Source organism: Micropterus salmoides, unplaced genomic scaffold (assembly GCF_014851395.1).
Source record: "Micropterus salmoides isolate LMB-PRFRI ecotype aquatic unplaced genomic scaffold, ASM1485139v1 Ms_hic_scaffold_18, whole genome shotgun sequence".
Lineage (NCBI taxonomy): Eukaryota > Metazoa > Chordata > Actinopteri > Centrarchiformes > Centrarchidae > Micropterus > Micropterus salmoides.
In genome coordinates, this window is record NW_024040928.1 from 19,744,317 (window position 1) to 19,756,890 (window position 12,574).

Genomic DNA, 12,574 nt, shown 5'->3' on the forward strand with positions numbered 1-12,574 from the left:
GTTGAGATAACAGTTCCAGTTAGTCGTTCTGCTTATATATATGAAAGTCAAGCTAAGCTAGTTATATAGTATCTTAAGAAAACTTTGGGGAAATGAACATGAATTCCCTGCAGTTAATGACCTACCGTTTATACTAGCTAGTCAGCGATATCAGTCCAGATAACACAGAAGCAATCATTTCTTCTGTGGTCTTAGAGGAATCTTTCTCAAGTCTGACAAAATAATCCTGGTGATTGTGAAGAAATTTAGGGCTACTATAACACAGGCTACGATAAGGTCAATTGCTTAGTTAAAAGTATGCCAAAGGTAACAGCCAGGGACTCTTCAAAACAGTAGGTCAGACTCTGTCTCTCCTCTCTGCATGCTTGGTTGACTGACTGACACAGCTGCCTTGATAATGATGCACAGTTATCCATTTGTTAGGTAACCCAAGATTGAGATTATTTTGTTTCATTACAGACAGACTGACTAGTTCTATGCTGAAAGTATGGAACGTGTCTGGACTTGAACCAATATCCAATAGAATATTCATACATGTTTAGAGGGGTGAACAATAACCTTTTTGGATACTTAAATCATGAATCCCTGTAGATATAGGAAGGATAACAATCCCCAGCCAGGAAGTATTCTTCAGGTTTGGAGTTGGTATTGCATGTGTTCACATGATGCTGTATGCTGGTACTGCTGTCACCAGTCTCTGAAACTCGTTCATCACACCTGAACCTGGCTCACTTTATTCTCAAAACAGTGATGTCATGGCACTGGAAGATGAGGGCATTTAATAGACAGGGAAGGTCTACTGAAAAACTCTATGGAGTTGCATTGTGGGAACTGTAGGATCCAGTTTTTGTGAATCTGCACTCACACTAGAGACTTAAAGTCACCACCCCCTGCTGCTTTGATTTTGACTATACTTTTTTTTCCAGATTTGTCTCATGGAAGTCCTCCAACTTTTGAGTGCCCCTTCAGTAGCCTTAAAATCCAAAGCTAACATCATTTTACAAATCAAAAGAAAGACAATCAGCATAATCAGATAAAAATCTGTCACTAAAGTTCATAAATGTGGGTACTTTATTGTTGGAAATGGCAGTGGAGTCTGCTGACCTCACAATTTTGGTGAAGTTGTTACACTTCTTATTAATAGTTAATGGTAAATGCAAATGTTTGCTTCTAGGTTATAAAACAGTGTGAGCTAATCTGGTCACGTTACTGGGAGCACCCAGTGAATAGAGGTTAGATCAAAAGCCAAAATTCCATACTGGAAGCACCCTATAATCAATAAAGAGATATCCTACACTTCCGAGGGTGAAAAACCTGAAAGATTATTGGTAATTCCGTTCTAAAATCAAAGCCATCTTTACTAACTGCACATTTTGACAATTATCAAATCCAGTCAATGGCTTCAGAAAATGAGTGAAGAAGGTTTTTTGGTATCTTTTCAACATGCCTTTCAGCTTAGCCTTGGTTGTGATGAAATGGCAAAACAGAGGACAAACACATTCACAGGCCCTCTTTTGATAGATGGTGTTGTGCTTTGTTTTAGAAGTAAAAGAATGAGGAGACATTTATTGAGTCCTGTGTCAGCAGAATGTGGCCTGATTAAATAGAAAATGATACCCTTCTACAATTTATTCCACTGATGAAGATCTGGCAGTGTAATATTCCAGAGATATAGCAGAGTGCTAAGATTTTTTGCATTTTCTCAAACCTCTCACATCTGCCCTCGAGTTGCCATGAACAGGCGGCTACATAAATAATGGAAATTATAATAATGTCAGTTAAATAAATAAAGAAAAGTCCCCTGCTGTGGCACAATCATTTCGAAGCTGGACTGTGTGACAGATATGCTGACAGTGGGATTTTTAAGAAGTTTGTCATATAGTGCCTCTTTTTTATTCCGCTTTCTTCCACCAAGCCCATCCTCCCTCATCCTCCAAGTAAAGCGGAAACTACTCTAGACAAAATGAAATATGTCGCTGCTCCTTTTTGAAGCCCTCTTACTTTATAAGTGGAAGGAGCAAGTGGGCCGATGCTGTTCATAAACTGTCTGAGCTTCTTTTCTGCTCCACCTACACATTCGCTCCCAAATCTTCCTTTTGACCTTATGTTTCAAACACCATCATTCTCCCGCAATGCCCTTCACCTTGTTGTCATGGCAACCAGTGTGTTGTGGGGTGGGGGGAGGGCGCTCGGCCGGTAAAGGCTGGCGCGGTACATGTGCACTGTGGGGCGGATTGTCACCACTGTCACAAAACGCCCCCGTGATCCGGCAACATGCAAGAGCCTGAGGGGTCAGCAGACATGACCTGTTTTCAGTCCTGCTGGTGAATCTTCAAAATAACTCAGGCCACAGCAGAGGTCATCAATCAGCACACTCCGGTCTCCAGGCAATAAGCACCGCGATGAGGGCCACTGCTGAATTATGCATGGAGCTCGGCATAGGGCGGCTTCTATTACATCAACATAACTACTGCAGCTCGGGGACAACTGCAAGGAAGCGTCATCTATACCATATATATGTCGCTTCTCATCTATGTTGGAGCAGGAGAGTGTATTGGTGTGTGTTGCTAGGGGCAACCCTAAGGGGTATATGCAGCAAGATGTGGGACATGTTATGGCGTGCAGCGTGGTGGCAGAGATATGAAGCCTATGTCTAGAAAACAGACAGGTAGCAGGAGGAGATCAGGGAAAAATGCAATGCAGCATTAAAAGATTCCAATGGCAAAAAAATGAAACATCTATAGCTGTGATGCAGAAATATCTATTTGACAGATGACAAATTTTAGATTGTCCAACCCAGCATATGACAAGTTTGATTCTCAGTATCCGCTTATGAGCACAACAGAGGGGGCAGCTTGCAGGTGTTTGGAGTACAGAAATGCAGCAAGAGAAATATCAACTCCAACTCTGGCAACTATTTTTTATCCAGGGACGGTTTGCTGAACAAGCTGTTCTTCAGGAAAAAGCCTTCTTTATAGCCAAAGTTTCCTATCAAAGTTTCCTACTGAGCATCTTGTCCGGCTATTTTCTCAGTTGGTCAGGAGGTTTAATCCGGTGACCTTTCAGCCTTTACTCCAGTTCCCAAGGGATGGATCATACTAGTGTCGGGAACACAGGGTTGACACATTTCAAAATGTAAGAAAGAGAACCTTCATAGTACTGGATCCAACAAAGACAGAAAAAGACCCCAAAAGAATCAGGGGATCATAATGTATTCATTCCAAAAAGCAGCAGCAAAAAGGGGAAAACAACACTAATGATTCAGGAAGAGTGATTGTAACCTGAAATGTTTGCTCCCCTGTTTCCTGCCATTTGCAACAAAAACATTACGATTAAATTTTGAGAGTTACACTGTGATTTCCCCCCCCCCTCATCAATATGAATATCAGCAAGCGTCTGACTCATCCAGCAGCAGAGTGCTCCCACTCCCAGTGCTCCATTTCGCTTCTCTGTTGACTCAGAGCCAAGATGCGTAGACACCCTTGGCTTTTTTGGGGCGCCCTGGCATTTTATATGCACGTGTGTGCCCACGAGTGGGTGTGCGGGAGTCACCCGGCCTAGTCAGGTATGCCTGATTGCACACGCATACACAGACATACACCCTCACACACATACAGGAGAGTACTGAATATTTCATGAGCTGCTGTTTACTTCACAGCATTTCTCAGCTGAGTGTAGAAGAGTCCATTAACTAGGCTAAATGGCAGAGAGAAAGCCTGGCGTGGGGACAGGACTTTTCTAGAAAAGAAAACAAATAGATGGCGACCTGGGAGAGTAAAGGGCATAAAGCCCCAAGGAAATTGAAGTGGGTTTTAATGCATACGCACAGAAAGGCTCGTAACAAACGCAGATTACACCAGGGTCATGTGCTGAATTGTTTATGGGAATTTGGGGGTTTTAATGCTCTGTGAAGTAGGCGAGATATTTTTTAGAGTCAATGTTCTTAAATATTTTTAGGCAAAACAATTATCTTAACTGAAATAAATGGAGGGATTTAGTGTTTCTCCACCAGAATTATACGTCTGGCAGAGTGAAGAATTCAGACCATCATGTAGGAAGCTAATACTTACAGGAAACAACACAAGAAAGATATATCAGGCATGTGATTGGCAAAGGACAAAAAAGCAGGACATTATACGGAGAACCCCCCCCACACCACAATCAAACTGGTGGTGGCTCTAGTATAGCATATGGATGGTAAAGCAGGACCTATGACAATAACTTAATAACATGTGTGTCTAATCCATTGCCACCTCTCCACAATAAAAAGTATTAATAATTAATAGTTGATGTTATTATAATTAATAATTATAATATGTCCATGACAATAACTAATTTAAATATATTTATATCTTCCTCAAACTTCAACAGCTAAATGGGCAACATGCAACATAATAATAATAACTAAATAATATAACAACTAACTTTCAAATTAGTTCAGTTAAAGTTAATAGATTATTTTTAAATGTAAATGCTCCGTATTTGTATAGCGCCTTTCTAGTCTTTTCGACCACTCAAAGCTCTTTTACACTACATCACATTCACACACATTCATACACTGAGCCTAAGTGCTCAAACAGAAACTAACATTCACACTCCGATCAAACAGCCAGATCAGTCTCTTGTCTATTGATAAACTGCAGGAAAAAGTTCAAGACACTTCAACTCTGATATTTGAACGACCTGAGAAATGACTCCGAGAACAACCGCGGCAGCTTCACGGGATCGAGCCCAGTAGTACGCAGAAGCCGTTGCTATGGTTACCACCCATGGAGCGCCTGGCGTTGACTCCCGGAGCTCTTGTCTGCCTGTGTTGAATTATGAGGGGCGCAGAGCGACCTGCGGATCCAAGCAGTCTGAAAAAGCCGAAAAACGGGGGAAATGAATTTATAACGTGAACTAGGCTACTGTTTTTCTGCACATGTAGGCTATTTAGGCTGTAAGAGCAATATTCAGTGATTTTATAAAACGTTGCTTAGCCTAACACCACTCTCCCCATGAGTCCAAGCATCACTGGCAGTAGCGGCCGGAGTTTATTTCTGTAAGTTTCAGTTGCTGTGCTGCTTTAGCAGATGCTTCAATAAATTCAATGTAGAATTGTTCGCGGTTGAAAGCTTTTTGCTGGTCCCATAAAGTTTACAACGGACAATGTTCTTTGCATCTTAGATTGTGACACAATAATGTCAGTAGCTACTTACAACTGTGGAAAGAACGCCTCTCTTCCTCATTCTCCATTCTTCATTTAGCTTTTTGGCTAACAGCTGACTCAAACAACATAAGGTCCGGTGCCATGACCTGCAGCACGTCATTCACGTTAGAAAGGTGCGTTCAGTAGCGCAGCGTTACTTGGAATAGTAAGTGTAATAATATAACTGTTTTGGAAATCCGTTACACTACTCTTTACTGTGAAAAGTAATGTTTTTACTGCCCAACACGTTACGTAACACTGATGAAGTGCGGAATTGGGTAGCTGAACGCAAACAAACATCCTTTTTGATACTTGGAAAGGAAAAAAAAAAGTCTTTACACACGTCAGCCTGTAGATGCCCGCAAATCCTCTCCATTTCACTAGGGCAGCTCCTGTACCCTCCGTGTTTTTTAAATCCTGGCTACGACCGACAGAAAAAGAAGACTGTACATCTATAACTTAGCACTACTTGAGAAATAGAGACTAGAGACCGACTGATAAAGGATTGCTGAGGCAATTATAGATAATAGATACATAAACACAAAAAAAAAGATATTTTGTGATATAAATATATGTCCAAGATATTTTACAGTTGAAGTAAATAGTACGAGTAAATATTGGTATATTTGGAACAACACAATTTACAAAGTAAATATGAATAAATACATATAATACCAATTTATATCAAATCAGAATTCTAGCATATGACCAGTTTGATTTAAGAAGTTTGATTTCAATATGCAATAGCTTATGAGCACAATGGGGATTGTGGATGCTTGGACAAAACAAATGTACCAGTAGCAACATCATCTCATAAACTACATTAAACTTGAATTGGGAAATGTCAAACATACATAAAAAAACGTTTATTGCTGCTGTTCACTGTTCTGCAATTTTTTATTGTGGCAAAAGAAGCAACTGCCCCCTGGCCCCATTCCTTGAAGGGTCCCAAAAGCCTCAGATTCACTGCATGTTAGTTGGTTTTGTTAAAACTGATTAATTGCAAATTTCCGCAGGGGCATGGTAGGGAGGAGGTCAGCAAGGGTGCAACAGCAACTGTTTGGCTCCAGAGAATCTTAACAGGTTAATTCAGCCGTGCAGATGAAGTGTATCAAATTTGGCCAATAAAATCGGCCTGCCAATGTCAGACTCTAATGGAGACATATAATTTGGACGTATAATTTGGACAGTTACCAAGAGAGAGAGTATAAAAATCCAATATTTGTCAGCTCTTTTCAAAGAAGGCTGTGTATTCAAAGAGGCACACACTTTCATCAACAAGCATCAACTATCTGAGGAGGGCGGCCACTTGAGCAGTGAAGGCAGCCCACCTTGTCGCAACTTTGGGATTAAGTCGTGCAGAAGTGCCTAAAGGTCTCAGAAAAGTTCTAGCCATGCAACTGCTGAGCCTGCTGCAGCTTGGCATTCAGTATCAGAGCTAAGCACACAGCCTCTCCTTCAAGGTTATCTCTGTGGAGAATTCGCTGACAGCAGGATATACATGCACACGCATTCACACATGCACGTGCGCTCACGCAGTGACACAAAGATAGGTACCCACACACACACACAAATGCAGCGACACACACACGCACACACACACACCTCAGTGGCCCCGGTGGGTGCAGCATGTTTGTGCTGGCGGTTTATGCAAACAAGTTTTTAATTGGGACAGAGGGACATGATTAGCAGTAAAAAGCACCAATCATCCCTCTCTTTTATTACTTTTTATGTCCAAATAAAAACGTGGACCTGGGCGGGGGCCCCACCTGCCAACCCAATCTGTCTCCTGACGAGTGAAGGTGGATCTGGGGGCTCAGACGTGGTCAAGGACAGCATTGTAAATTCACCGTGTCAGTGAGGGTGATGAACTGGCTCTGCAACGGTGCGTGTGTGTGTGTCTTTGAGAGAGGGAAAAAGGGCAAGAGTCAATGCCACTCAAGCAGCTGCATGTATCATGGCTGGAGCAGAGGGGACATTAAAGCTACATCCATACCACTCCGTTTTTGTACAAAAACAATCCCCATCCACACAAATGTTTTATCTGCGTTTCAGAATTGATCTACGTCTATATTAAACTGAAAATGCACATCAGATGGCCATTCACATAAAAAGCAACTGTGGGGGTGGAAACATCGGCGCAAAGCAAATACGGCGACATGACCAGTACAACTGTAATTTACACAGAACAAAATATTTAATAAAAATACCAAAACAAACACTGTCAGTAGATGTGTGCTTTGCATGACTGATAAGACCCAATCAGGAAACCAAACGTGAGTGTTTTCAAAGTCCTCCGTTTTCAGCTGTCCGCACTAAAGCCTAGTTCACACTACACGATTTTTAGCCCGATTTGCCACTCGGCGACCGCCAGGCTGTGATCGGGAGTAAATCAGCGGTTGATCGGCGGTCGCCAGTCGTTATGTGTGAACTACTCAACGACGGATCAAAACGGCTCCCCGACACATTTCTGACACAGCGGCGACGCCTGCCAGATATCTAGCATGCCAAATATCTGTAGGAGTCGGCCGACTCGACATCCACATCCAGCTAATGAGAGCAGGCCGCTGGCAGAACAGGCAGCTACTTTTTCACCACAAAACACTCTTTACTCACCTCCAGCTCGCTCTGTAGCTCAGACAATCCCTGCTACCTACATGTGCTAATCCATTCTTTCACCCATATTCTTTGTCTTTATAATTTCTATCTTTATAATAACAAACAACAGCTGTTTCATGTGTAGGTTTACTTCATTTCCCGATTCACATTTCACGTGTGTTTTCTTGACAAAACGTGGTTTGGAGACCAGCGTCACCAATCAGTCACGTAGTGTGAACGCCAAAATGACTTCAAGACTCCCGTCACAAGACGGCCTAAGTATCAAAGTATGTGTGAGAGAGTCTGTTTTATGTGTTTATTTGGGGATGGGAGGTTTGAAGAGAAATTGTGGAGCTAAACATCATTACAAATTGATCATTGATCAACTTACATAGCAGTGCTGAGAAATACAATCCTCTGTGAACGTCAGAAAGCGCGCTAAAAAGAACCTTGCCCATCGCTATTTGCAATAAACAGAAGGTCTATCTACCTTGAGCTACAGTATATTGCTGCTTGGGTCCACACACACACACACACACACACACACACACACACACACACACACTCTCTCTTCCTGTCTGTTCTAGTTTCTGTTCCTCGTAATGAGTCCCAACGACAGCTGACCTTTCACGGCCTGGGGTGCCAGGGAAGAGCAAGGGAGGTGGGGTGCAGTGACGGAGGGTGGAGGGGCCTTTGGTGACCCCATACAGAGGGTGCCAACCTTCCTTCAGTCATTTTAAAGAGGCCTAATGACTGACTTAATACACAAGAGAGAAGAGAGAGCGAACAGAAGCGACAATAGAAGAGAATCACTGGCCAGAGAGGGAGGGAGGGAGGGAGGGGAGGAGGAGAAAGAAAGAGGACAGGGAGAGAGAACAGCTACTGTTACACTGTGCTAAATTGTGTGATTTTTATCATCTGAATATGCGGTGACGCATAATGTGATACGCCTGGATCCACTGAATATGGATTTTGCTCAGATTACAATCAGACCTTTGAAACAAGTCTTGGAAGTGGTCAGGCTTACATTATGATTAAAATTCTATGTCATTTGGCTGCAATCCACAATGAGAGCTGCATTAAAATACGGAAAGGAGGTGCTCTAAACAGAGTATTTCATAGGAGATATTATAGGCATTTTCAGGTTAAGTGTGGATGTCCAGCTGCCTGAAACAGTGAGACGCTCTTTGTGATCAGGTATCAAAAATCACACGGCATTGGACTAAAGCGTAACCACAGTCAGAGTGACAGGGCTGGCAGGAAACTAAAGGCAGAAAATCAGAAATGGCACCGCAGTGAGAACAGAGGGAATGTGTCTGAGGTTGAAACCAGCAGTTAGGGGACACAAGCAAGAGAGGAAGACATTGAGAAAAATTGTCCTCCTGATCTATCGCAATCTCCCAATAAAAGCCAAGATTGACGAGAACAGGGGACACAGCGGTCTCTTGTGCAATAAGTTACGTTTCCAACACAATAAGCAGTGCAACCCCCCCCCCCTCAACACTCCCTCCCTCACTCATCTCCTGCCACTGAATTTACAGTCAGCAGTTAACTCCCATTATACCCTGGCTCAGGGCAAAAGTAGCCCCTGCCACAAGTCACAGTGTCCTCTCCGAGGCTGCTGAGGCTTGAAAGATAAAGCAACAACTGGGGAAAGAAAAAAATGGAGAGGAGAGCTGTAGCAGAACAGGCCGAGGCAGCAGCAGTAGAGGAGGAAGAGAAGGAAACTAAGAACAAGGAAGAGGGGACATAGATTGCCTGGACAGCAAGAAAAAAAAAAAAACAGTCACAGAGAGACACCGGGGGGTGGGGGAGTAATCAGAAGAAAGATGGCAGCTGTAGACACAGACAGAGGGGGAGATGAAGAGTGTTCCCCGAGGGTGCTGAGTCCTGACTAACACAGAGAAGGAGTTCTATAAACAGCAGTAACACACAACGATTCATCGCTCTCTGCTACATTACCTCCACTCTCCTGTCTCCAACCCTTAGCTCCTTTGCTCTGTGACCTTAAATCCCCACACTGCAAAAAACACGTCAGCTGTAAGTGAAATACAACAGAGAAAAAAAAAATTCTGGCAAGTGAAGGAGACAACTGGATACGAGATAACATCATAGACATTTGCTCAAGCCAAAGCCTTCCTCTTGAAATAAAGTATAAGACACATTAAAGCACTTTAAAATGACTCTTATAAGACAATTCTGCAGATATTGAAAACGGCCTTGTGTGTCAGTGATAGTCACTGATGTCACATCCAAGCAAGACAACCCTCACTCTCAGCTCAGTCTTTTCACCCTCCATTTATGCTCTTCCCTTCGAGTTTCCTCCAGGTGCTCCTATGTTCTCCCACATTCCAAAGAAGTGCACGTGAGATGATATAAAAACGCAAAATTGCCCACAGCTGTATGCATTCGTCCATCTGTATTGGCCCTGTGATGGACTGGCAACTAGTACAAAATTAATAATTGACAAGTTGAGATGGGTGTTTTTGTGCCGTGCTCCAGCCGGAACGATGTCCTCCTCTCTGCTCTACTCTCTATTGCTTTATTCTGGTCGCTGGCTTCCTCTTAACTCCATTTCCTCTTCCTCATCTTTACAGATGTTTGTTAGAGCTTGACATTAAAACCCAACCCCCTTGCGACCTGCCTAGAACAAACTTTGGGCAAGCTTGCACCGAATTTTCCATGTAACTGCTTTGCTTTGGGTCAGGATTGTTTGAAAATGTTAAAACACTCTTACCCTCACTTAATGATGAGAAATTACTTACTAGCGATGTTGGGATTCAGGGGGCTTGGATATAACCGAGTTTGGATGTAGATTAGACACAAATGACTAGAGACACAGAGATCTTGTACACATTTTCCAAGTTCAGATCCAATTTTTGCACCTCATACCCTATGATTACGACTCCCATCTGTCCTTTTTCTTCCATCTTTCTTTAAGAGCCTTCTCTGTCCATCCACCATGGCAGCCTGCATGCGTCACAACACAAGCCATATTGACAGAACTCCTCGTCCCCGTCAGGTTGTGTTTTCTGCTTCGGGTCTGCACTCGTTTGTTTGCCTGACTTCTCTTCCATCTCTTCCACTCCGACTCTGCGTCTGGCACTGTGTGTGTCTGCTCAGCCTATCAGCTTCCGCTTGGATGCTCCTTCCACTTGATGTGACCTGTTTGTAAATCTTTTGTAGTTAATATATAGATTGTGTAACAGTTCCATGTGTGGACCCTCATGTGGAAGGAGTTTTTATTTTTTCATACAGCACTGCAGAAATGGCTGGCATGATTTCGTTTGACCGGTTCAACAAGAGTTTATTCAAGTGTTGTAGGAAAACAATCCTGTCATTGGGCTGAAGGGTTTCTGCTTTGTTGGAGATACTAATCACATTCACTACATCCAGCCTTGACTTGCTTGACTTGGATATATAGCATTGGTTGTTAGTGTAATGAAACTGACAATTACAGGCTACAGTGCAAACATTCCCTCTGTGGCTTTTCAAAACCAGAGGCCTTTTTAGTGTAGTCATTCGGGCTTGGCCCTAAATGGTTCAACTCTGTATTCCTCCAGAGGACAATAAAAAGACACAAGACTCATTGAAAAAAAACAACAACAACCTGCCTTAGCTCTAGGGGAGGAAGTTTCCTAAATGCGATTAAAGAGAAATACTGGCACACTGTCTTCCCTGACCCCTATTAACGGAGCCTGAGGAAACATCTACCTCATCTCTCCTCTCCAAACACCCCACCACTAAGCGGGACCTGTTGCTCAAATCACATTAACTAACAGCAGATGAAAAAACTCAATACACAGCGTGCCAGGCTGTGCTAGCGCTGAGCTGATGCAATCACACCTAAAGACACACTGTCTTTTTTCTTTTACTACACAGTCTCTCACAAAGCAAAATATAGAGAAATAAAATCATGTGTTACTGCAAAAAGGAGCAACTCTGTGTAGCCTTTCCTTCTATCCAGTGCAGGCACCGCTGAAGCCTTATTAATACTCAGTAAAGCCAGAGCAAGAGTTTACACAACATGACTTTGCAAAAGCTGAAAGTGAAGGGAGAGACTAAACACTTCAACTGCTGGCGGAACATTGTGATCCAACTGGGAGCAGCTGCATCCTTGTTTCAATAACACACCAACAACAAACTGTCCCGTTTCCAGTTGCGAGGATCAGTCGAGAGACTCTGTCACTCTCCTCCACCTCGCTCTAGGGCACTGCATGTCTGCCATGTTGCACATTAGACACAGTGGAATGTTGCATACATGTAATATTACATGTGCTTCTTGTCAATTAACAACAACTGACAATAGTCTAGACAGCAGAGGGAACTCCATCAATCTTCCTCTGGGGAGGGTACTGCTTTGTTGCTTATATTCACTTCCCTTGTGCTAAGATTGGGCTTTCACTTCCTTCACTTGCTTGCAGCTCCTATTCGCAGAGTGTGTAAGCAGCCACTGCGCACAGCTGTCATGTGTCTGCTGAAAGCGGTGTGACTGACACTCATTGTTCAAGATTGAATATGCATTTCTCCCTCCAGGACTGACGCATGCCAAATGAAGGACATTCCCCTGATTGATGGCATCTATTTATAATAGAGCTCTCTCTTCTCGCTCTAGTACAGACTTTCTCTCTGTTTGTCTCAGTCTGTCCTGCTGACCTTTGACAGGTCCAGAACTAGAATGCACCACTGGGTAAACAGAGGGAGTTGAACTTGAATGCAGAATCCAGAGTTATTGCAAATCTCTCATAGTTCACCCAACTTTCCATCCAGGGGTGATGAAAAAAAATT

General features: G+C 43.0%; 1 protein-coding gene across 4 annotated transcripts in view; it reads right to left on the reverse strand.

Annotated features, from left to right (window-relative positions):
* fut8b (fucosyltransferase 8b (alpha (1,6) fucosyltransferase)) overlaps positions 1 to 12,574 on the reverse strand; it is a 97,895-nt gene that overhangs the window by 48,949 nt on the left and 36,372 nt on the right. Inside the window, exon 3 of one of the 4 annotated variants that reach the window (XM_038726715.1) lies at positions 4,684 to 4,856. The exons of 2 other annotated variants lie outside the window; for them this stretch is intronic. The gene's annotated coding sequence lies outside the window, so the exon portion shown is untranslated. Of the gene's footprint in view, positions 1 to 4,683; positions 4,857 to 9,748; positions 9,788 to 12,574 lie in introns of those variants that run through there. One more of the 4 variants, XM_038726717.1, reaches the window with a different exon arrangement.